At 50.6% G+C, this 23,333-nt stretch overlaps 1 pseudogene; it reads left to right on the top strand.

Moving 5' to 3' along the window:
• Positions 1-286: 286 nt before the first annotated feature.
• LOC113883988 overlaps positions 287-23,333 on the top strand; it is a 44,899-nt pseudogene continuing 21,852 nt past the window's right edge.

Here is a 23,333-nt window from a genome sequence, read left to right on the forward strand (position 1 = left end):
CATGGGGTTTTCCCAGCAAGAATACTGGAGTGGGTGGCCACTTCCTACTCCAGGGGTTCTTCCTGACCCTCGCCTCTTGCATCTCCTGCATTGGCAGGTGGATTCTTTACCACTAGCACCACCTTGGAAGCCATTATTCTTAGTTATTAAGACCTAATAGCACCAAGACAATGAAAGTGGCATGAGAGAAGCAGCCCCAGCCTGTACTACAGTCTTGGCAAACCATCCTGTTTTTGCTCCGGCACCCAGGGAAGCCCTGGCTCCCACCGGTGGCTCCTTCCTGCTCCTCCCTCAGCTGAGCCACGATGCCCGGTGCACACAAAGGTGAATGTGGGGCTAATGTGGACCAGATGCCCTTCCTGGTACCTCCCGATAAGGGGAGGATCGAAGGCATGAACAAGCCCTATGACATCAAGAGGTCCTGCTGGGTCAAGGATGAGAAGGAGGGCTTCATTGCTGGGGAGAACCAGTCTGAACAGGGTGACCAAGTCACCATGAAGACGATCACCAACAAGCTGGGTGGGAAATGATCCTCAGGATGAAACTGAGCTTGAGTCCTGGACCCCCAGGACTCAAGAGGCACCGTGGCCAGAAAAGCTGATGCCTCTGAGTCCCCTGTGCTGGGTTCAAGTGCAGACTCAATGACACTCAACTTGTGGGGCCCTAAGCAAAACGCTTTCCCTCTCTGACCTTTGGTTTTATCACAGTAGAGATTCCAATGTGATATGACATGAGAGTATTTTGTATGCTCTGTAAAACAGTGAATGTGTGCAAGAGATCGTAACGAGAGTTGTGTGTGTGTGTGTGTGCGCTCAGTGGTTTCAGTCGTGTCCAACTGACTCTTTGCGACCCCATGGACTGTAGCCCACCAGGCTCCTCTGCCCATGGGATTCTCCAAGCAAGAATACTGAGTGGGTTGCCATGTCTTCCTCCAGGGGATCTTCCTGGCCCAGAGATCAAACTTGCATCTCCTACAGCTCCTGCATTTGCAGGCAGACTTTTTACCACTTAAGCCACCTGGGAAGCCCATCATGACAGTTACTTATCTTTAAAGCCCCAGACAGCTCTCACGTGGAATCAGTTTTCTAAGAGTGAGGAGGAGCATCCCATCAAGAGTGAGAAGGAGCATCACATCCATCAGGAAATTGTGCTACATGCCCATGATGGTGTGAGGGCTGTGAGACAGGACCTGGAATACCCTGGGCAACCCAGGTGAGCTCTCCAGTGTCATGAGCTACAGATGGTGGCACTGAGCCCGTTGCTGCATGGTGGTGCTGAGCTGGGGCTGCCTTGTCCTGGCTTGTAAGGATCCAACTCTAAACATTCAGGGGCTTTGCAGGTGGTCGTTAAACCTTTGGCATCCTGGTGTCAGCCATGGTGGAAATGACAAAAGGTGCAAATCATGGATTTTTCCCCCCCGTATAGCTGGTTTACTAGCACAGCTCTCTGCGTTGGTCCACACTCTGTCCAGCTACAAGGATTGACTTCAGAGAGTGGCTAGAAAATTTGGTTTAGGAGACCCCTCACCTGGAGCAAACTCCTGGGGGAGGCACTGGATATTTTGCTTAATGCTTTTAATAACCTTATGGTAGTAGGATGTATGAACCCTGTTTTGCAGAAGATTAAAGAGATTTTAGGTAACTTGCCTACAGCTACAAAGACAGTGAATGATGAATTCAGATTCAAAGCTTGCTGCATCTGGACTCACAGAGAACAAACTTAGGGTTGCCAGGTACAGGAGTCGGGGGAAGAGACAGGGAGTTTGGGATCGACATGTCCACTCTGCTGTGTTTAAAACAGATGTCAAAAAGGTAGGTCCTCCTATACAGCACAGGGAACTCTGCTCAATGTTAAGTGGCAGCCTGGATGGGAGGGGAGTTTAGGGAAGAATGGATACATGTATATGTGTGGCTGAGTCCTTTTGCTGTCCACTTGAAACTATCACAGTATTGTTAATTGGCTATACTCCAATATAAAATTAAAAGTTAAAAAAAAAATAAAACTGATAAATCTAGGGGAAAAAAATACCCCAGAGCTTACTGTATCTGGCTCCAACATCCATGCCCCTTCTACAGCATCACCTCATTTTCCACGTGGACTGTGGGGGGTGGGGGGTGTGTGGGATCAGTGCTTGGTTAATTTCAGGGATAAGGGGACAGAGACCTTCCATGATCAGAACTTGAGATATCTAAGCTTTATTCTGTGCCTCGCCCCTCTTTGAGAGGAGTGGCCATAGGAAAATGAGGCTACAGCTGGGGTCCAGTGGGTTTGAATACGAAAGTCAAGATTAACGTGCAGGAGAAGCATCCTTCTCAGAAGGGCAGGACACTGCAGTGCTGCCAGGAATGATGGATGATGAGAGCGAAGCGCCAGAGGCCCCAGTTTGGGTACAGTTTAAGGACAACACAACTTCTGGGAGCATCTGCGGTAGACACGCATACAGCAGGGTTTGGGACAGAAAAGATCGACTCATCTGGCTCTTAATGATAAAGCCACAGAACTCCATTTCTCTGCTGGGGCTGAAAGACAAGTGTTTGCCTGTGGGCGAGGCCCAGAGATCAGGAAACTACCAGAAATGGACCCTGAAAGAAATCTAGCTGGATTTACTGTGGGCGTGGTGACCATTACTGGGTGTATTTTCCAGAACCGTCAAGATTTCAAATTATCTGCCTGTTGAACTCATAAATTATTAAAAGTCCCAGAAATCCCAGTTGGTGTTTGAGCCTCACATCTCAGGCTTCAGGCAGCGGAAAGATATTTGTTTTCCCGATCACATGTCTCAAGCTTTGGCCCCAGTCGCTGCCACACAAGAGCTGGCGCTAGTTCACATTTACAGGGGAAAAGCTGGGGTGCAGAGTGGGGATGGGAATTTGTTGTATTATTTATACCCTAAAATATATATGGCTCATCGTTGTTGGGTTGTTTTTGTTTGTTTGTTTGTTTTTTGGTCTTGTTTGCTAGCTTGCTTTCAATTTTATCCTTCAAGGTGGTTTACTAGGAGCAGGGGAATGTCTTTTTTTAATGGGAACGTTCACTGCTATTTAGAAACCACCACTAATTCTCAAGGCAGAGGGCAAGAGTCACATCTCTGCACAGGGTCCCTGGGATCAATGAGCAAGTTCAGCTACCAGAATGGACTTGGCTGAAAGAGAAGCACTGGTCAGAGATGGTCTGAATATAGGGAGGGAACATCAAGGTCTTTTTACTTGATGCCGCTTCAGCCCATATAATCCTCCCAGCAACCAGCCAAGGAAGCCATTGCCGTCCCTACTTCAGAGGGGAGGCACCTAGAGCTCAGAGGGCCGTGGATGTTCCTCCCTGTCCCACGTCGACGGGACATGGCTGCACTGGGAGTTGGACCCACTGATCCAGTTTTTTTCTTGAAGCCAGAGAGCGGGTGGTACTCTGCCCGATGCCGCCGTGGTGTTGAGACAGTTCTATGTCCTGATGCGCGTGCTGTGTTTTGACCCTCAGACGCTCATCGTGAAGGAAGATGACATCCAGCAGATGAACCCTCCCAAATTCTACCAAACCAGCAACCTGGCGGACATGACCTTCCTGAACGAGGCCAGCATCCTGGACAATCTGCGTCAATGCTACGTCAACACGAGGATCTGTGTAAGTGTCAGGGCTGGAGGGGGAGGAGGGGGTGGCTGCGGTTCTTCGGCCTCTCTCCTCCCCAACAACCCACGTGTCTGCCTCTCTAGATGTCTTTACTAGAAAAGAAAGAGGCAATCTGGTAGGACTGGGTGAGCTGGGGCCCCACTTCAAGGTCAGGGGACTTCCCTTCCCTGGGTTTTGGTGACAGTCAAGAGAGCTGCCGCTTACTTCTTCCCCTTGCCCTACTTCAATACTGCTTCAGTTCCAGATTCAGACCTTCGGCAGCACCAGAGCTACAGGCGGTGCTGGAGGATCTCTGGAAAGCTCTTGGGGTCATTTGATAGGGCCACAGGCTGGTGAGGCATCACTGGATTTCACTCTGGGAAAAGCCACATCCGCAGCCTGGCTGCGCCTTGAGCTTGGGCAGAGAATGTCCGTGTGGGCTCAAGGCCAAGCTCAGGGCCTGGGCTTGCTCAGAGCCCCTCTGCAGCTGAGCCCTCGCTCCCAAGGGTGGCCACACCATGACTCTGGGCTAAGGGACTGCAGGCTCTGTGGACAGTGGCCTGAGGTACCAGGGCAGGAGTCTCCTCTTAAATCCAACACCTCAGTTGAACCACTGACTGAAAACCTGGGGTAGGCAGGGCAGCCGCCCTCTCGTGTCCCTCCTGCGAGGGTGGTGGGGGCCTCTCCTCTTCATTCTGGCCCAAAAAGGGACAGAACTCGCTTCTGTTCTGCTCTCTCTGCCCCACCCCAACCCCCAGGAGAGGGCTGGAGGGAAAGAGCGACTCGGTGGCTGGATCCCGGATGAGACACAGTGCGTCATCCTCTTACGTCTTTGCGTGGGTTCTCTGCCTCTTCTCTTTGCTCCTCTTTCTTTGGGTCGCTTTCTATTTAATAAGGTTCCTTTTAAAAATGCAATATAATGCAGCTCTGCTAAGGAGAAGCTGAGGGTGTGTATCCCCACTTGGAATACAAAATGGAAACTTTTCGAGTTGACATGAAAAGAGGCAGAGAGTGGAGACACAAGAGGTCAGTGTGAATGTCTGCCAGGAGAAGCTTGGGACCCATGAATTTGGCCATTTTCTGCCCTCACCTATTCTGCCCTCAAATAATTTCTTTCACTACTTCACTGGTTTTTCTGATTTAAAAAAAAAATGGAATGATTTCCTGAAAAAAATTGCCATAGGGTAAAAGAGTATCTTCTTAAGAGTAGATCAATCCCTGTTGCCCACCAGTTGGCAGATCGTGTCCATAAAGAACTCCATGAACTGTCATGGAAAACCTCTCCCATGAAGAAAATCCAAAAATCAAGATATAAAAGAGTATCATGTATCATTTCTATGTGAAATCTGAAATACGACAGAAATGAACATGTCTACAAAACAGAAGCCGACTCAGGCGTAGAGAACAGACTTGTAGTTGCCAAAGGGGATGGGTGCGGGGCGGGACAGGGAAGGAGCAGGACTTGGGGATTAGCACATGCAAGCTATTATCCATAGGACGGGTAAACAACACGTTCCTACCGGACAGTATAGATAACTATATTCAATATTCTGTGATACCCATAATGGAAAAGATGATGGAAAAGAATATATACGTATAACTGAATCACTTTGCCGTACAAAGTGCCGTACAAAGAAATGAACAGAATGTTGTAAATCAACCATACTTCAAAAAAACTTTTCCGTTAAAAAAATAAAAAATAATCTGTATCATAGAAAACAATTGTTTGCTTTAAGAACAAGGTGAGGGGACAAGAACATATCTCTGGGTTTGTTTGTATACTATGAGAAAGGGATATTAGAAACCAACATGGTGCTTCCTTCTGGGAGGAGGGGGCAGGCGCTGAGCAGCTGGGGGACTTTTTGCTGTGTATTTGTCCATAGAAACGATTATGTTATCAAGTCAGATCCTGGGGTTGGCCAAAAAGATCGTTCTGGTTTTTCCGTAAGATGTTACCAAAAAAAACCCTAATGAAATTTTGGCCAACCCAATAATTAAACCAAAAGAAAATGAAACAGATACATATTAAAGAGAAGACTGGTTTTGCCTACTGGATAAAGACTCAGACATAGATTCTGCCCTCAGAGAGAGCATCACGGAATCTTTCCAGGACGGCAGGATGCTCCAGCCAGGATGCTCTGCGATGGGCCGGGGTCCAGAGGGAAGGGGGAGTCAGGAGAAGGGCCAGATAATCCTCTTCTTTTCCTCTCACCAGACCTACTCGGACTTGTTCTGCATGACACTCAGCCCCTACCGGTGGCTGCCCATCCGCGGGGCCCACGTGGCCAACATGTACGAAGGCAAGAAGCGTGCATGGTGATGTCACCCCACCTCTTCTCCATCTCGGATAGCACCCACCACGACAGGCTCATGGGTGCGTGTGGGGGTGGGGATAGTACGGGGCCGCCGGGGCAGTCATGGCAGGGCTAGAAAAATCCCTTTGCCGCTGGGGCTCCAAATGCATAAGACCCCCGTGCTACCCAGTCCCAACCTTGATCCCTCATCACCCACTGAAGATTTTTTTTTTAATATTGCTCAGTGAGTGTGCTTGCTAAGTACCAACCCTACCTCACATCCCGTCTCATTTAAGCATTACAAAAACATGGGAAACAAGCTAAATAATGTCCAGAACTCAAGTCAACCCTTAACCATTCCCTATGCCATCTTCACCATACAGTACAAAGTGATTTTTATTATTGTTACTATTTATCTTGATGTTGCTTACGACTAGGCAGTTTCCTGAGATGGGGCTGGTAAATTCTTGGGCCCTTTGGCAAGGATGTGGGCTTCAGCGGCAGGTGTGTAGCCTCGGACCTGACGGGATCCTAGCTCTTCTTCATCTGCCGGCCACTGCAGCCGTGCAGGTGTCACGGCTAGGGTGTTGCCAAATGTTGAGTTTCTAAGTGTTTTCTAATTACATCTTCCTGTTGACAGGTCCCTCCCTACAGAGCGTGAAAATCAGTCTATGCTAATCACATAAGTGTCCCTCCTGCCTCTCAGTCTATAGACATGTAATTAGGTCTGTGTCTTACACATGTAATTAAGCCTTCTTAGAATTAATTGGGGGGACTTTGTATGGAAATCTGCAGTCTGCGAACGAGTGGGCTTAGCAGGGTAAGGCTGCTGCTGCTGCTGCTAAGTCACTTCAGTTGTGTCTGACTCTGTGCGATCCCATAGACGGCAGCCCACCAGGCTCCCCCATCCCTGGGATTCTCCAGGCAAGAACACTGGAGTGGGTTGCCATTTCCTTCTCCAATGCGTGCAAGTGAAAGGTGAAAGTGAAGTCGCTCAGTTGTGCCTGACTCTTAGCGACCCCGTGGACTGCAGCCCACCAGGCTCCTCCACCCATGAGATTCTCCAGGCAAGAGCACTGGAGTGGGGTGCCACTGCCTTCTCCAAGGGTAGGGCTGCATCTGCTAAACTGAGTCGGGGTGAGGGGTTTCGGGGCCCAAGTCCCCTCCTGCCCCACCCTGCCGGCCCCGATGGCTGGGACCTTTCATCACTTTGCCTCTCTGCAGCCACTCCCCTCTCTGCCCGTCACTTGTCTGCACCCGCTCTCCACCTGCAGTGGAGAATCTGGTGCCGGCAAGACCGAGAACATGAAGAAAGTCATCCAGTACTTTGGCGACATTGGAGGAACTGGCAAACAGTCCTCGGATGGGAAGGTAGGGCCGTCTGGGGACACTTGGGGCCTAGGGTCCACACAGCAGAGCCCTGTGACCCTCACAGCTGCTCTCTGGGTTAGGGCCACTTTATAGATGAGGAGATGGTAGCTGAGAGATAAGCGACTTGGGCAGAGTCCCATAGAGAGAAGGTGGCTGCAGACCCAGATCTGACCCACTGGATGGACTCTGATGCTCCAGGCCATGTCTGCCCCTAGAAGTGCTGTGCCAGAGCCCCTTGTGCTTGGCAGGGGAAAGAGGGAACCGCCAGCTCCTGGTTACGCTGCTTCTGCAGGCCCTGGCAACCCCAGGGCTCAGGGAGCACTAGCTGGGCCAGTGGCAACTGTAAAAAGCCAACAGAGAGGAAAGGAAGACTTTGCAGAAGCACCAGGGGTGCCCAGGGAAGGGTTTCAAGGTTCACAGAGGAGTCTCTCCACCAAGAGCAAAGGAAAGAAACAGCAGCTAAGAATCAAGGCCTGTCATCTGGCAGGGGTGCTCCGACAGGGACTGCAGGGGCACAGTCCTCAGGCGGTGGCCCTCCTCCCAGGTCCCCTCCAGTCCCGCTCTGCCCGCCTCCCCAAGGCCGTGCCCCTCCTGGGTTCCTGGCACATACACCACTGTCATTTGAAAGCCCTGGCTTCCCAGGCAGCAGCCGACAGGCCACCCCACCTAGTGTTTCTCTCTGGGTCAGGGGTCCCCGGAGGATCAAATCATCAGGCAACGCTGAGCTGGAGGCTCCAGAAACAACAGCTCCTCCTGCTTCGTCAGTGTGACGGCGGCAGGGTGGCCCCAGGGTGGTGGGACAGGCTTTACCACCCCGCCCCAGGGAGGAAATCAGGGCTGACTGACACTCACCAATGGGATGACCCAAGTCCCAGCATCTCCTTCCCAGACACTGGTATCAGTCAGGAGCTTCCCCGGCGGTCCAGCGGTTAAGACTCCACACTGCCAATGCAGGGGACATAGGATCAATCCCTGGTCAGGGAGCTAAGACCACCCACGAGTCGTGTGGCACGGCCCCAAAATATTAATAAATAAAATGGTTCATAATAAATAATGCTTTAAAAAACAAACAAAAAGAGTCCAATTCAGCATTTAAATCCAGGGGCTTGAGTGCAGAGAAGTGGGCACACGGTGATGGAAGGACTAAGAAGTCAAAACAGGAACCCGGAGATCGCAGCGGCTGGAGGCTGAACCCCCCCCCCCCCCATCCACCCAGGGGCCCCGGGGCTGGCGGGATGCGGGAGAGGCGCTGTCCCCAGGGCCCTGGTGGCCCTGAAGCCTGTCTGGTGGGAGCTGGGTCGTGGATGGAGCTCAGTAGATCTGCTGCGCCTTTCCCTGCTGACCCCGTATGTCCTGCTGGGGCCTCTCACTGCCTGGGGAAGAGAGCTGGGCGGGGAGGAGGTGAGGATAAAAGGCGATGGAGACACCGAGACTCGTGTTCCAGGAGAGTTTGTCCTTGACTGATCCAGCGTCTCTCCATAGGAGGCACGGTACAGCGCCCTCTATGTGTCACTTCAGTTGCTCAGTCGTGTCTGACTCTGTGACCCCATGGACTGCAGCACGCCAGGCCTCGCTGTCCATTGCCAACCCCCGGAGCTTACTCAAACTCGTGCCCATTGAGTCGGTGATGCCAACCAACCATCTCATCCTCTGTTGTCCCCTTTCTCCTTCTGCCTTCAATCTTTCCCAGCATCAGAGTCTTATTTCTAATGAGTCAGTTCTTCGCATCAGGTGGCCAAAGTATTGGAGTTTCAGCTTCAGCATCAGTCCTTCCAATGAATATTCAGGACTGACAACTCCCACCACGCCTGCCTAAGGCGGAATTCCAGAGGGTTTTAGCCTCTCCTGCAGGGCACCCCTCTGCTCCATTAGATGCCCCAAAACTGCAGGCTACCCCCAGACCCTAGGTTTAGCTCCAAGACCTGTCCACTTCCTTCTCTGCCTGTCCAAGTGGGAAGTCCACAACTCCACGTACAGCCACCTCTGGCCCAGTCACCTTTCTGCAGTGCCCTTAGAATTCGGGGTGGGGGGGTGGAGGGAGGGAGGGTCAATGAGTGACCGCAGCCAGAGAGTGACAGGGTGACAAGCTTGGTCTGGAGTGCCACACGTGCTCCTTCATGACCCTCCCCGCCCAGGGCAAGTTCATCCGATCCACTTCGGAACTCCGGGCAAGCTGGCAGGAGCTGACGTCGAGAGCTGTGAGTCAGGCTTTTTTCAGAGAGTTCTTGGGGGCAGGACCAGCTACCGTCATGGGGTGCAGCGCACAGTGAAAGCACGGGCCCCTTGTTCCAAAAGTACTGAGAATTTCCAAATAGCAGCAGAGGGACTCAAGCGTGGGGCCCTGCTGAGCACAGCCTGGATCACATGCGGGAGGTCAGCCCTACTCCCAGGCCCCCCTCCCTCAGGAGCCAGCCCCCTGCCCTGGCCATGGGTCTGGGGGAGAGGGAAGAGGACTCATGCCTGGACATGGCACTGGGCTTTATGGGGAGGGGATCCCTGCACTCCAGGGAGAATGGGCTGAGCTCATGGGCACATTGGCTTCTTCTTTTCCAGATCTCTTGGTGAAATCTCGTGTCATCTCACAGCAAGCAGATGAGAGGAGCTACTACATTTTCTACCACATTCTAACAGGAAGCCTGAGCTTGTCAGTAAAGATCTTCACGTCTCTCTCATTGTCTCTTAACTGCTTTTCCGCTATTTCCAATAATGAAAGAATCTCCTGTGTGTGGAGGGGTTCTGTGGTTCTACACAAATCTGTTTAGTTGAGAATTATGTGAAGAGGTTACAGGAAAGTTTCTCAAAGTTCTACTCACACCCACCTTCACAATAGCCTATGAGGCTTCACACCATTGCTGGCCCATTTCACAGATGGGGCTTTGAGATGCTATGGTTGAGATACAGACCTAGGGTATAGGATTTTAGATCCACTTGCCTTCTCCCCTGACTCCTTGTCTGGGTTTCCCAAGTGACTCAGTGGTAAAGAATCTGCCTGCCAATTCAGGAGACACAGAAAACGCAGGTTCAATCCCTGGGTTGGGAAGATCCCCTGGAAAAGCAAATGGCCAGCCCACTCCAGTATTTTTGCCTGGAAAATCCTATGGACAGAGGAGCCTGACAGGCTACAGTCCATGGGGTTGCAAAGAGTCAAACACGATTGAGCAACCGAGCATGCATGCATGCCTTCCATATCTTGGTCAGACAGCAGCAGAGAGGTCAGCCCAGGACCACTGCACGTGGACATAGTCCTGTGAGCAGTTCAGCAAGCAGACTGCATTCATGCCCTCAGTGGGATGCCCTTGTGCAGGCAACAATCTACTCAACTGTCCATGGCAGACCTGCTCAGAATCTAAGGTCCAGAGTGAGATGAAGACTCGGTCTTCCACATACACACCTCTTTTCCCAGCCAGAGACAAGGGCATTGAATACCACCCCCTACCCACACACATGGGTTTTATTTGTGTTGGAAATGGTGTACTTTTTAATTAATATATGCCATTTTGAAATTGGAAGGTGTCACATAAAAACCAAACTTCTGGTTTCTCTGGAATAGCAGGACATCTGGTAGGCATGGCCTGCCCTGGCATGTGGCACGAGTCAGGGAAGTTGAGTGGTAGTGGGCCCTTCGGATGGAGCTCAAGCTCTCCTGTTTACCACACTCCCCACCAAGCCCTACTGCCTGCCTGACCCTGGAGCAGAGTGGCAGGCACCATTCATCTTCCTTCTTGGGCTGTAGTTTTTTCTTAACAGTAGAGAGAAAAGGAAAGGACAATATGTCTCGCACCCATGTCTCTTCCAAAAGCGAAAAAGACAGAACAAGAGGGGCACATATTTGAAGAAAAATAGAAGCGAGTGTATTTCTTTGCAAAAGTGACAGCATCCCAGGCATCCTATATGCAAGTGATTCCTACTGCCTGCTGCAGTCTTTGGGTTACCTTCTGCCTTTGAGCATGACCTGCTCTTTACAGGAGACAGAATGGAGAAAGAGGTGCATTCATTTATTCCAGAAACACCTACTAGTTATCTACCAGGTGCCAGGTCCTGGGCCAAGTGACAAAGGGCACAGCCACATTCCTGAGACCCTCCTGTCTCTCCAAAGTTCCTCACGTGCCTCATTCAAGTCCCTCGATGAGTCCAGGTGACCTAAAGGGGCACGGAGCACGTTGTATTCAGCTCTGTAACCACCACAATGACACCATCATACCTGGCACAGGGGAGGCATTTAGAGATACAGGTTAAAAATGAAAAAGAATGGACTTCTCTGGCATTCCAGTGGTTAAGACTTCGCCTCCCAATGCAGGGGGTGTGAGTTTGATCCCTGGTCAGGGAGCTAAGATCCTGTATGCCTCAGGGCCAAAAAGCCAAAACATAAAACAGAAGCAATATCGTGACAAATTCAAAGGACTGAAAACTGGTCCACATCAAAAAAATTAAAACTAAAAAGAAGGAAACCACGCGTCACCAGCCCGCTAACCTGCTTTCTTGCAGAAAGCCTGCTGCTGGTCCCCAACCTGAAGGAGTACCACTGGGTGAGCCAGGGCATCACTGTGGTGGTAACATGGATGATGGGGAGGAACTGCAGATGTGAGTGGGTGGGCATAGCCAGCAAAAGACGGGGGAACTCTGGGGCCCTGCAGGCACTGCCATCTGAACTGGGTGGGGCAGGGTCAGAGGGGACACGAAGAGTTGCCAGGCAGCAGCCTGGGTTCTCCCAGGCTGTGGAGATTGCTGGGGTTGCAGCCGGTGTTTTCCCCAAGCCTGTCATAGAGAGCAGCGCTTCTCTGCAGAGTTGAACTGTTACTCGACAGGGACTTGCGGGGCGGTCTACTCCACATTCCTCCGCCTCCCCAGCCCAGCGAGACATCACCTTCTAGTCCCACCAGTTCCCACAGCACCTCTCTCTCCTCCTCTGTGACGCTGAGCACCTGGGGCTTCCATTAGAATACTGTGTAACTCTCTCTTTTTTGACAAAAGAATCAAATCCTGATGCATTGATGCATTTTTGCCTTCCCCTTCTCTAAGGACCTAGCAAGGAGCCTGTACAGTAATAATGGTGGGGATTATAACACTATTTCCCATTTGTTCCTATCACTGTGGTTTATCTTTATGATCACCTGCTGCTTCTTCTGCTGCTGCTAAATTGCTTCAGTCGTGTCCGACTCTGTGCAACCCCATAGACGGCAGCCCACCAGGATGCCCCGTCCCTGGGATTCTCCAGGCAAGAATACTGGAGTGGGTTGCCATTTCCTTCTCCAATGCATGAAAGTGAAAAATGAAAGTGAAGTCGCTCAGTCGTGTCTGACCCTTAGCGACCCCGTGGACTGCAGCCTTCCAGGCTCCTCCATCCATGGGATTTTCCAGGCAAGAGTACTGGAGTGGGGTGCCATTGCCTTCTCCGTTATGACCACCTACAGGCCCCATTTTGCAGATGACTTCACTGAGGCCAGAAGGTTAAATGAATACAAGGACTGCCTTGCAGAGCATCTGGCCTGGGCTCCTTGGAGGAAAGACTCACCCTGGTCAGGGTCTGTCTGGCCATTGGTGCCACCTCTGGCACCAAATGGTGGCCTCCACTCTGAGGAACAGGAAGCCAGGAGCTCCTTGGTGTTCCTCCCCCGGGAGCCTTGCAGAAAGCCTTTGATGTGCTGGGTTTCAGCGCCAAGAAGATCGGCGTGTATAAGCTGAATGGGGGGCATCATGCACTTCGGCAACGTGAAGTTCAGGCAGAAGGCCAGAGAGAGCAGGCCGAGGTAGGCCCCAGAGAGGATAGGCGCAGGGCGGGGGCTGTGCGGGAAGGGGGTGGCCAGCAGTGGGGGCAGGGGAGGCTCAGGACTCTCCAGGCTTCCTGCGCATGTCAGAGACCCTTGGTAAACTGAGGATGCTCCTTTAATACCAGACATCAAGAGCTGCAAAAGGCGTGACAGTCAGAGACATAATTTTGGTTTCTATATCACCCTGCCGCGTGACCTTGAGCGAGCAAGTGTGGAAACTGTTATCAGACTTCTGTTTTCTTTCTTTCCCCAATATTCCTAAATTTTTTAAATCAAAATATAGGTGATATACAATATATGTTACAAGTGTACACTATAGTGCACAATTTTTACACATTATACTCCATTTATAGTTATTATAAAATATTGGCTATATTTTTTCTGTGCTGTGCAATAGATCCTTGTAGCTTATTTTATACCTAATAGCTTGTTCCTCTTACTCCGCTACTCCATCTTGCCCCTACCCATTCCCTCCCCACACTGGTAGCCACTAGTTCGTTCTCTGTATCTGCGAGTCTGCTTCTTTTAGGTTATACTCACTAGTTTGTTATATTAGATTTCACATACAAGTGGTCTTTAGCTGTCTGACTTATTGCACTGACCATAATGACCTTCCAGTCCTGCCAAACTGCTGCAGATGGTGAATTTTCGTTCTTTTTCATGGCTGCATAGCATTCCGTTGTATATCTCTGGCACAGACAGCTTCAGACCCCAGTTTTCTCAATGGCAACATGGGCGGTCTCCCCATCTCTCCCCATAACCCCTTCTCTAAACACAATAGACAGGGGCTATGGTTCTCCAGGGCAGGGCACCATCTTTCACTCCCCTGCTTTTTCTTTCCCTGCTCAGTGGCTGACAAAGTTGCCCACCTCATGGGTCTCAACTTCAGGGAGCTCCAGAAGGGCATCACCAGGCCGCAGGTCAAAGTAAGCAACAAGTTTGTGCAGGAGGGCCAGAACATGGAGCAGGGCCAGAACCCCATCGGGGCCCTGGGCAAGACCGTGTACGACAAGATGTTCAAGTGGCTGGTGGTCAGGATCAACAGGACCTTGGACGCCAAGATGCAGAGGGAGTTCTGCACTGGGACACTAGACGCTGCCGGCTTCGAGATCTTGGAGGGGTATCTGGCCTCACTTTGCCGTAGCCACCCTCCTTTGATAAGAACCTTTTCACCAGGGTTCTCTCGCTTCTCACCTTTGACCTGGGGCCAGCCAATCTCAGTCTGCTCCTGGCCTCCAGCTTCTGGCCTCCAGAAAGTTCCATCTTCATGTATTTGCTCCAGGTCACAACAGGTAGAAGGAGTGGTGCGCTGGCTGGAGCTGGCCTGTCCCAGCTCACCAGAGCTGACTGGGGGAACTTTCAGGAATTCTGAGAGCCGGTCAACACCCTGTTGCTGACATGTCCATAGTACATTTACATGGCCAACACTACAAACCAGGAGCTTTTTTTTGAGAGAGAGCTGATTTATCAGCACAGTACTGGTGGTCCCTGTTTCTTGCCCAGACGAATGAGACTCAGGTCTCATCCCAAGACGAGTGCTGTGCATCAGGAAGATTTTGCCTTTATGATTATGAGTTAGGAGGCCCGGTTCTGGACTTGGGTTGGCCACCAACCAGCTGTGTGGCCTTTGGACAGTGGCTACCCCTCTCTGAGCCTCACCTGTCTCAACTCTAAAATGACCCGGCCGGAGGTGATGACCTCGAAGGTGCACTCCAGCTCTGCTCTCCTATTATTCCAGGACTTCTGTTAGCCACAGCTAGGGTTTTAAAAAATAATTTAGCCCCATTTCTATCAGGCTTCCCTAGTGGCTCAGCTGGTAAGAATTCACCGGCAATGCAGGAGACCCCAGTTCCATTCCTGGGTCAGGAAGAGCACCTGGGAAGGGATAAGCTACCCACTCCAGTATTCTTGGGCTTCTTGGTGGCTCAGCTGGTAAAGAATCTGCCTGCAACGTGGGAGACGTGGGTTTGATCCCTGGGTTGGGAAGATCCCCTGGAGGAGGGAAAGGCTACCCACTCCAGTATTCTGGCCTGGAGAATCCCATGGACTGTATAGTCCATGGGGCTGCAAAGAGTCGGACGCAACCCAGTGACTTTCACTTTCAATTTCTCTCAGGATCCAGAAGGCTAATTTGGCTGCTGTCTACAACAAAATCATTTAATTCCATAGGTGGAAAGGGCCTTAGACAGAGTCTCAAACTGTGCTGCCTGGAGTCCTGGGCAGCTGCCGATGGCCAGCCGAGTGGGGCTAGAAAGGGAGGAAAGCGCCTGCGCCAACAGAGGGGTATGTGCAGTAGACAAACAGGGCTGGACTCCCAGCTCTGCCACTTCCATGCCATGAACCTCCAGGTCCCCATCTTTAATGGGGTCACCGATCATTCTTGCAGATGCAGCTTAACCATGTACGTCTGACACACGTACATGCTCAATGCAGGTGACTCTGTGATCAAAACGGCCCCTCTCCTCTGACTTGTTTTTCATAAGAGCCTTCCATGTGGGCTTTCATTCAGAGAAAGCAGTCTCTGGTTTAAAAAAAAAATGAATAAAAAGGCTTGCAAATCCCTCAAACCCCTTCATCCTCCAGATGAGGATGAGAAAAACTAGACAGAGAGACCTATCCAAAGGCACACCAGGTTGGGGCAGGGTTCAGACCCACAAAGCATCTCAAAGGATTTCGCTCCCTAGAAAGGAAATGATTTCCTCCCACGTTGGTGTTCACGCACCGCGCGAGGCTGGAGTCTGAGTTTCAGGCGCTGCAGCAGCAGTGGGGGGCTTGGGCGGGCATGGGGCAAGGCGCTCTGTGCCTGCATGGGGAGGGGGCCGAGGGGCTTATCATGGGGCCTGGGAGCACCGACTGGCCAGTTGGTGTTACGGCATCTGTGGCTGTGCCAGACACTGGCCAGCTTCAGCTCTGCTGGAGGCCCAGCCCTCCGCCCCTCCTGGGGGAGGCTCTGTCTGCATCTGGGCTGCCCCTCTTTCTATTTCCACCCCACAGTTCAACAGCTTCGAGCAGCTATGCATCAGCTTCACCAAGAAGAAGCTGCAGCAGTTCTCCCAGCACCACATGTTCGCGCTGGAGCAGGAGGCATGCAAGAGGGAGGACATCCAATGGGTCTTCACAGATTTTGGCCTTGACCTGCAGGCCTGCATCTACCTCCTGGAAAAGGGACCCCACTTCTCGAAGGAGGGGCTTAGAGAGAGGTCGGGACCCTGACTGGGGCACGTCTCAGGAGGGGATTTCACTGGGGCCAGTGCTTTTGGGGGAATCAGCAACACAGCTGACGGCTCTGGTTTATCTGACCTCAAGCTTCCTCTCTAAAACGGCACAACACCCACTGCAGTGGCCACTGTCAGCTCGGCTGTATTATGCCTTCACTCATCGGATCATCGCAAGCTCCTGTGTGCAGGGGGTAATTTATTATAACCATTTCACAGATTCCCAACACTGAGGCACCAAAAAATGAAGTTGCTTGTCCATGGTCATCCATCCTATGAAAGGCAGAGTCAGGTTTTAACCAGGCTGTCTAATAGCCTCCCATGTAATCACATCATAGGCAATGTTTTAGCAAATGGCCCTCATTAGAGAATATATAAGATTAGTAGATGCAAACTATTTTATATAGAATGGATAAGCAACAAGGTCCTACTGTAGAGCACAGGGAACTATCATCAGTATCCTGTGATAAACCATAATGGAGAAGAACATGAAAAAGAATATACATGCATCAGATCAGATCAGATCAGATCAGTCGCTCAGTTGTGTCCGACTCTTTGCGATCCCATGAATCGCAGCACGCGAAGCCTCCCTGTCCATCACCAACTCCTGGAGTTCACTCAGACTCACATCCATCGAGTCAGTGATGCCATCCAGCCATCTCATCCTCTGTCGTCCCCTTCTCCTCCTGCCCCCAATCCCTCCCAGCATCAGAGTCTTTTCCAATGAGTCAACTCTTCGCATGAGGTGGCCAAAGTACTGGAGTTTCAGCTTTAGCATCATTCCTTCCAAAGAAATCCCAGGGCTGATCTCCTTCAGAATGGACTGGTTGGATCTCCTTGCAGTCCAAGAGACTCTCAAGAGTCTTCTCCAACACCACAGTTCAAAAGCATCAATTCTTCGGCGCTCAGCCTTCTTCACAGTCCAACTCTCACATCCATACATGACCACTGGAAAAACCATAGCCTTGACTAGATGGACCTTTGTTGACAAAGTAATGTCTCTGTTTTTGAATATGCTATCTAGGTTGGTCATAACTTTCCTTCCAAGGAGTAAGCGTCTTTTAATTTCATGGCTGCACTCACCATCTGTAGTGATTTTGGAGCCCAGAAAAATAAAGTCTGACACTGTTTCCACTGTTTCCCCATCTATTTCCCATGAAGTGGTGGGACCGGATGCCATGATCTTCGTTTTCTGAATGTTGAGCTTTAAGCCAACTTTTTCACTCTCCTCTTTCACTTTCATCAAGAGGCTTTTGAGTTCCTCTTCACTTTCTGCCATAAGGGTGGTGTCATCTGCATATCTGAGGTTATTGATATTTCTCCCGGCAATCTTGATTCCAGCTTATCACTCTGCCCCGTACAGCAGAAAAAAACACAACATTGTAAATCAACTATACTTCAGCAAAATAAATTTTTTAATTGGAAAAGAAAATAAAAAAGGATATGTATTGTTTGATTAAATGCATAAAAGTGACAGAAAAAGGACATTAATGAGGCCGATGACAAAACGTGAACAGAGTCTGTTCACAGTATTGTACTGATGTTGATTTCCTAGTTTTCATTATTTTACAGAGTTTACTGTAACATTTGGAGAAGTTGGATGAAGGATGTATAGGAATTCTTTGCACTAGTCTTGCAAGCCTAAAATTATTTCAAAATAAAGAGATAAAAAAAAAAGAATATACCTTGTCTCCAAAGTTCATCCTCGGATCCATCATAGAGAAGTTATCATCAAGGAAGCCAGGGGTCTTCAATGGGAGGCTTTCCTCTCTGGAAAAGTCACCAAAAACAGTCTGTGGGGACTTCCCTGTGGTCTAGTATGCTCTGTGAGATGGCCTAGTTAAGAGTCTGTGTCCAGCGTCACAGAACCCAAAAGGCCCTCATGCTTGAGCTTTGGGAACAAGCATTGCCCTCTTCTAGGAGTCTGCTTCAGAAATCCAGACCTTCCACGGGAGAGGGCATATTGCATCACTAAGGGCATTTGTGAGCTTCTTTTTCTGGTGGGAAGAAACCTAGAACCACATGAGGCCCAGGTTGCCAGGAATGTCACTGAGAAGGAGGAACAGATAAAAGAGAATTAAACATGGGGAAGACAGGTGTCATTGACGTCACGATTTTTCTGAGAGGCAAGTCTGCCTGGCACCTGGGATTAGCATTTGGGGAGCTACGTAGCACCCTAGAGATGTCAGTCTTCCCTTCTCTTGGACCTGATGAATTCTAGCCTCTTTCAAGTCTAAATAGCCATGGCATTCGAAGACCACGGAAAACCAGACCACGCTCAGAGGTTGCTGCCCAGTTCTGCATCCTGGCTGGCCACATCAGGTGTGGGGCACCCCTCCCACCAACCCCAGGCCAGTGCCAGTCACCTCGCTGGCCTCCTCTAATGCCATCCACTCCTTTTTCCTTCCAGCCCACGGGCATCTTCTCCATCTTCCCCAAGGCCACAAATGCCACATTCAAGGCAGCCCTGTTCCTCAACCACCCAGGTAAGTCCAGCAACTTCCTAAGCCCAAGGGGCACAAGGGCAAGGGGCCCAAGGCCCACCCTGAGCTCGTCCACTGCTCAGGCACCGTGAGTACCTCCCCCAGGGGCCACCTGCCCAGTACCTCCACCTCCCACACATGGAAGTCCATCCTGCCATGCCCTCTCTGAGGCTTCCTGCCTTCTACTAACATGGCCATCATCTAACAGGGCGACCAGCTGATTGAAATGACCTCCCACTCCTATTTCCTCCTCACTTCTCTCTCTGGGAGAGAGAGACGTTCTCTCTTGGAACTCTCTTTGGGAGTTCCAAAGCAACCTAGCCAAGAATGCCCTCAGACCTGCCAGGGCCATGCCATTGTCTACGGCCCTCCATTTGATCTTGGTCAGAAATGGTAACACTTGCAGGGGATTAAAACTCTGCCCTTCCAATTAACTGTGGAAAATTCTGAAAGAGATAGGAATACCAGATCACCTGACCTGCCTCTTGAGAAAATTGTATGCAGGTCAGGAAGCAATATTTAGAACTGGACATGGAACAACAGACTGGTTCCAAATAGGAAAAGGAGTACGTCAAGGCTGTATATTGTTACTCTGCTATTTAACTTATATGCACAGTACATCATGAGAAATGCCGGGCTGGATGAAGCACAAGCTGAAATCAAGATTTCCAGGAGAAATATCAATAACCTCAGATATGCCGATGACACCACCCTTATGGCAGAAAGTGAAGAACTAAAGAGCTTCTTGGTGAAAGTGAAAGAGGAGAGTGAAAAAAACTGGCTTATAGCTCAACATTCAGAAAACTAAGATCATGGCAACCAGTCCCATCACTTCATGGGAAATAGATGGGGAAACAGTGGCAGACTTTATTTTTTTGGGCTCCAAAATCACTGCAGATGGTGACTGCAGCCATGAAATTAAAAGACACGAAAATAAAATAAAATAAAATAAAAGACACGTACTCCTTGGAAGAAAAGTTATGACCAACCTAGACAGCATATTATAAAGCAGAGACATAACTTTGCCAACAAAAGTCCATCTAGTCAAGGCTATGGTTTTTCCAGTAGTCGTGTATGGATGTGAGAGTTGGACTGTGAAGAAAGCTGAGCACGGAAGAATTGATGCTTTTGAACTGTGGTGTTGGAAAGACTCTTGAGAGTCCCCTGGAGAGCAAAGAGATCCAACCAGTCAATCCTAAAGGAAATCAGTCCTGAATATTCACTGGAAGGACTGATGTTGAAGCGGAAACTCCAATACTTTGGCCACCTGATGGGAAGAGTTGACTCTTTTGAAAAGACCCTGATGCTGGGAAAGACTGAGGGCAGGAGGAGAAGGGTATGACAGAGGATGAGATGGTTGGATGGCATCACCGACTCAATGGGCATGAGTTTGAGTGAACTCTGGGAGTTGGTGATGGACAGGGAGGCCTGGCGTGCTGCAGTCCTTGGAGTCGCAAAGAGTCTGACACGACTGAGTGACTGAACTGAACTGAACTTCCATTGCAGGGGGCATTGGTTCAATCCCTGGTTGAGGAACTAAGATCCCACATGCCTCGCACCATGGCCAAAAAAAAAAAAAGAAAGAAAGAAAGAAAAAGAAATAACACTTGTAAAAAGAAGAAAAAAATTCCATCAGCCCAATAAAGCAGTGCTGCAGTCAATGCCACTGCCTCTGGTGCCACAGCATCGGGTGATCCTCTGTGAATTTAGCTTCGGGGAAACGGCAGGCTTAGGACCAAGGTGTCAGGAAAGCTGCTGTTTGACTGGGTATTGGAGCCAAGCTTTTATGATCTCCACAACCATGACGATGCCCATTACTGGCCAAAGGGACTGTGCCGCTGCCCAGAGTGGGCTTGGGGCTGAATTGCAGTGCTCCACCTCAGCCCCTAAGATGAAATGAAGAGGGTTCCGTGTTTGTAGTAATGGGACATCCCAAGTCAAGGGGGGCCTGTGCACTTCCAAGAAGGCTCTAAGAAGGGGCCTGGAGGTGATGAATGTCATACACCATGTAGCAGAAGGAGAGCCCAAAGGTGCTGGCTTCTCATCTGCATCCCTAGGTTCTCCGTGCTCAGGGGAAGGATCTGAAAGGTGCCTTCCTCTGTGCCTCTCCAGCTGGGGCCACCTGGCAAAATGGGAACCAGACATCAGTGTGTGTCCAACGACTTGGGCCGTTGGTGCTGGATGGATGGAGCCCCCCTCCCACCAGGCAATGTGGCAGGGAGCGGGGGTGGAGCTGTGCTTCTCAGCGTCTCAGCAAGGAGAGAACAGAGTTCTTCACGTGGCTCGGGATTCCATGGGTCAAGCTCAATAGCTAAGACTGAAGTAAGATCAGCCATCCTGGGTAGAAGGAGACCCAGGTGTTGGGGAGGCTCAGGGTGACCAGCAAAGCCAGACATTCAAGAGAAGGTCACACTTGGCAGAGAGTAACTGGGGAATCCTGGTGTGTGGGCACAGCTCAGAGATGGGGTGCACCACACAGGCAAACTGCAAATGCCCAAGACGTGGGGCTTCTGGGCCATCCCAGGACTCCAGGCAAGTCATCAGGACAAGAACTGAAGCCCCGGGAGACGCTGCCGAAGATCTGGCTGTGAGGTGGCCCTGGGGTTGAAATGCAACCACTGGCGTCTGCCCCCCTCCAGGTGGGTTACAACATCACGGGCTGGATAGAGAAGAACGAAGACCCCTGAATGAGTCAGTGGTGGGCTCGTTCCAAAAGTCGAGCCTGGGGATCCTGGCCCTTCTCTTCAAAGAAGAGGAGGCTCTGGGTATGGCTGCTCCCTCGTATGTCCAGTCTCTCTGTGCTGATGCCCTTTAGTGACCAGGAGAAGAAGAAAGAAGAAAACCAAACTCTTGTATTCAATTATTGTTGAATAAATGAATGAATAATGAATGAATGAATAACAAGTTGCTTGAGATTGTCTATGAATGCTAGTGCAATAAAGTGATGCAGAAGCATCCTGGGAGCTTCCATCAGCTGACTTGATCACAGGGCCCATACCACCTCTAAGGGGAGCAATATTGCTTTGGAGAAGTGGACACCCAAATGCGCTGTGCTTATTTTCTGCTTCCCGCTCTCCTGTCTGAGCCAAATGTCAAGCCCAGGCCTGCCTTGTACCCTGCTGAGGTTCTGTGGCCCCAGGGGAACACCCAACAGGGTCATCACTCAGAGGGACAAGAACTGCAAATATTCTTGGGCTCAGAGGTGTGCTCGCCACCAATATGAATTCCTCTGGATGGTCTGTGGGCTCCTCTGCCCAGGCAGTGGCAGCAGCAAGCGGCCTCGGGCCAGCCCTAAATCACACAGGGCCATAGACCCTCCAGGGCGTACAACACTCCCTGTGAGTTATGCCACAGGCAGCCCGTTCACCCTCTCCTTGGTAGATCTCAATTACCTGGTGTGGAGGGCCCCCCTCAGTAGTCCCCAGACAATCCTTTTTGAAACCAGAGAACACACCTCCTTGTCACAGAGCCTGCCCCTCTGCTGGCCACTGACGTGAAGCAAGCTTCTCTCTCTTCCTTAGCTGGAAGCAAGAAGCAGAAATGAGGGTCCTCCTTCATGACTGTCTTCAGCTACTACAGCGTAAGTAGGTAGGTGCTGCCCCAGAGGCCGCCTGGTGGCCAGTACCCCCAACTCTCCCTTTCACTGGAGACGTGGTCGGGCTGCCAATTCGCAGCTCAGGATAGGATGAGTCCACTTCTATGCCTTTGGTCACCTCTTTCATTCAAGGGGTCTGTTTCCTTCTGCAGAGGCCACAAAAACCACAGACCACAGGGCAGGAAAATCCCTTAGAGATGGTCCAGTCCAACTGCACTGTTTCGGACTGAAAACCCAGGGGATGATGGGACGTGGCCAACATAACAAGCGGAAATACCAATGCCTAAGGTCTTGTGCCAGTGGGTCTTCAGGGCTGGTCACAACTTCCACAAAGTTTGGGCATTACTGGAAATATGTTCCGAAGTGCAGAAATGCAGCCGTTGCATTTAGAGACGTTGCACATAGAATGGTTTCAGTGCTTCACAAGGATCTGGCTTTCCCAAGGCAGAATGGGCCACCCCACTGCATCCCAAGTGGAAGAGGAAGGTTCAGTAGGGAGGTTTAGAATGGGGAGGGATTTGTCCATACAGGCATTACGATTCCTTCTAGAAGCGAGATTCTACAGTGAGCCGGCACTGAATTCAGAGGATCCCTCTTGTAAAACCTGTCACTCTGGGCAAGTCCCTGGACCTCTGAGAGCACTGCTATCTAACAGAACTTTCCACAATGGTGGAATGTTCTCTTCTGTCCAATATGGTGCCGCTGCCCAATATGCTGTCCAGTACGATAGCCACCAACCACATGTGGCTCGTGAGTGCCTGAGAAGTGGCTGGTGTGACCGAAGAACTGAATTGTAATCGTAGTTAAATTAATTAAACTCTAAACAAATACCTCTTCTGAGCACAGGTGTCCTGTCACACCAACACGGAGCTAATGCTTCCTTTCTCTCCACCCCCAGGAGCAGTGGAACAAGCTGATGACCACCCTGCACGGCACCTCCCCACATTCTGTCTGCTGTATCGTCCCCCATGAGTTCAAGAAATCAGGTACCTCACAGGAACATG

The sequence above is a fragment of the Bos indicus x Bos taurus genome, chromosome 25 (genome assembly GCF_003369695.1).
Source record: "Bos indicus x Bos taurus breed Angus x Brahman F1 hybrid chromosome 25, Bos_hybrid_MaternalHap_v2.0, whole genome shotgun sequence".
Lineage (NCBI taxonomy): Eukaryota > Metazoa > Chordata > Mammalia > Artiodactyla > Bovidae > Bos > Bos indicus x Bos taurus.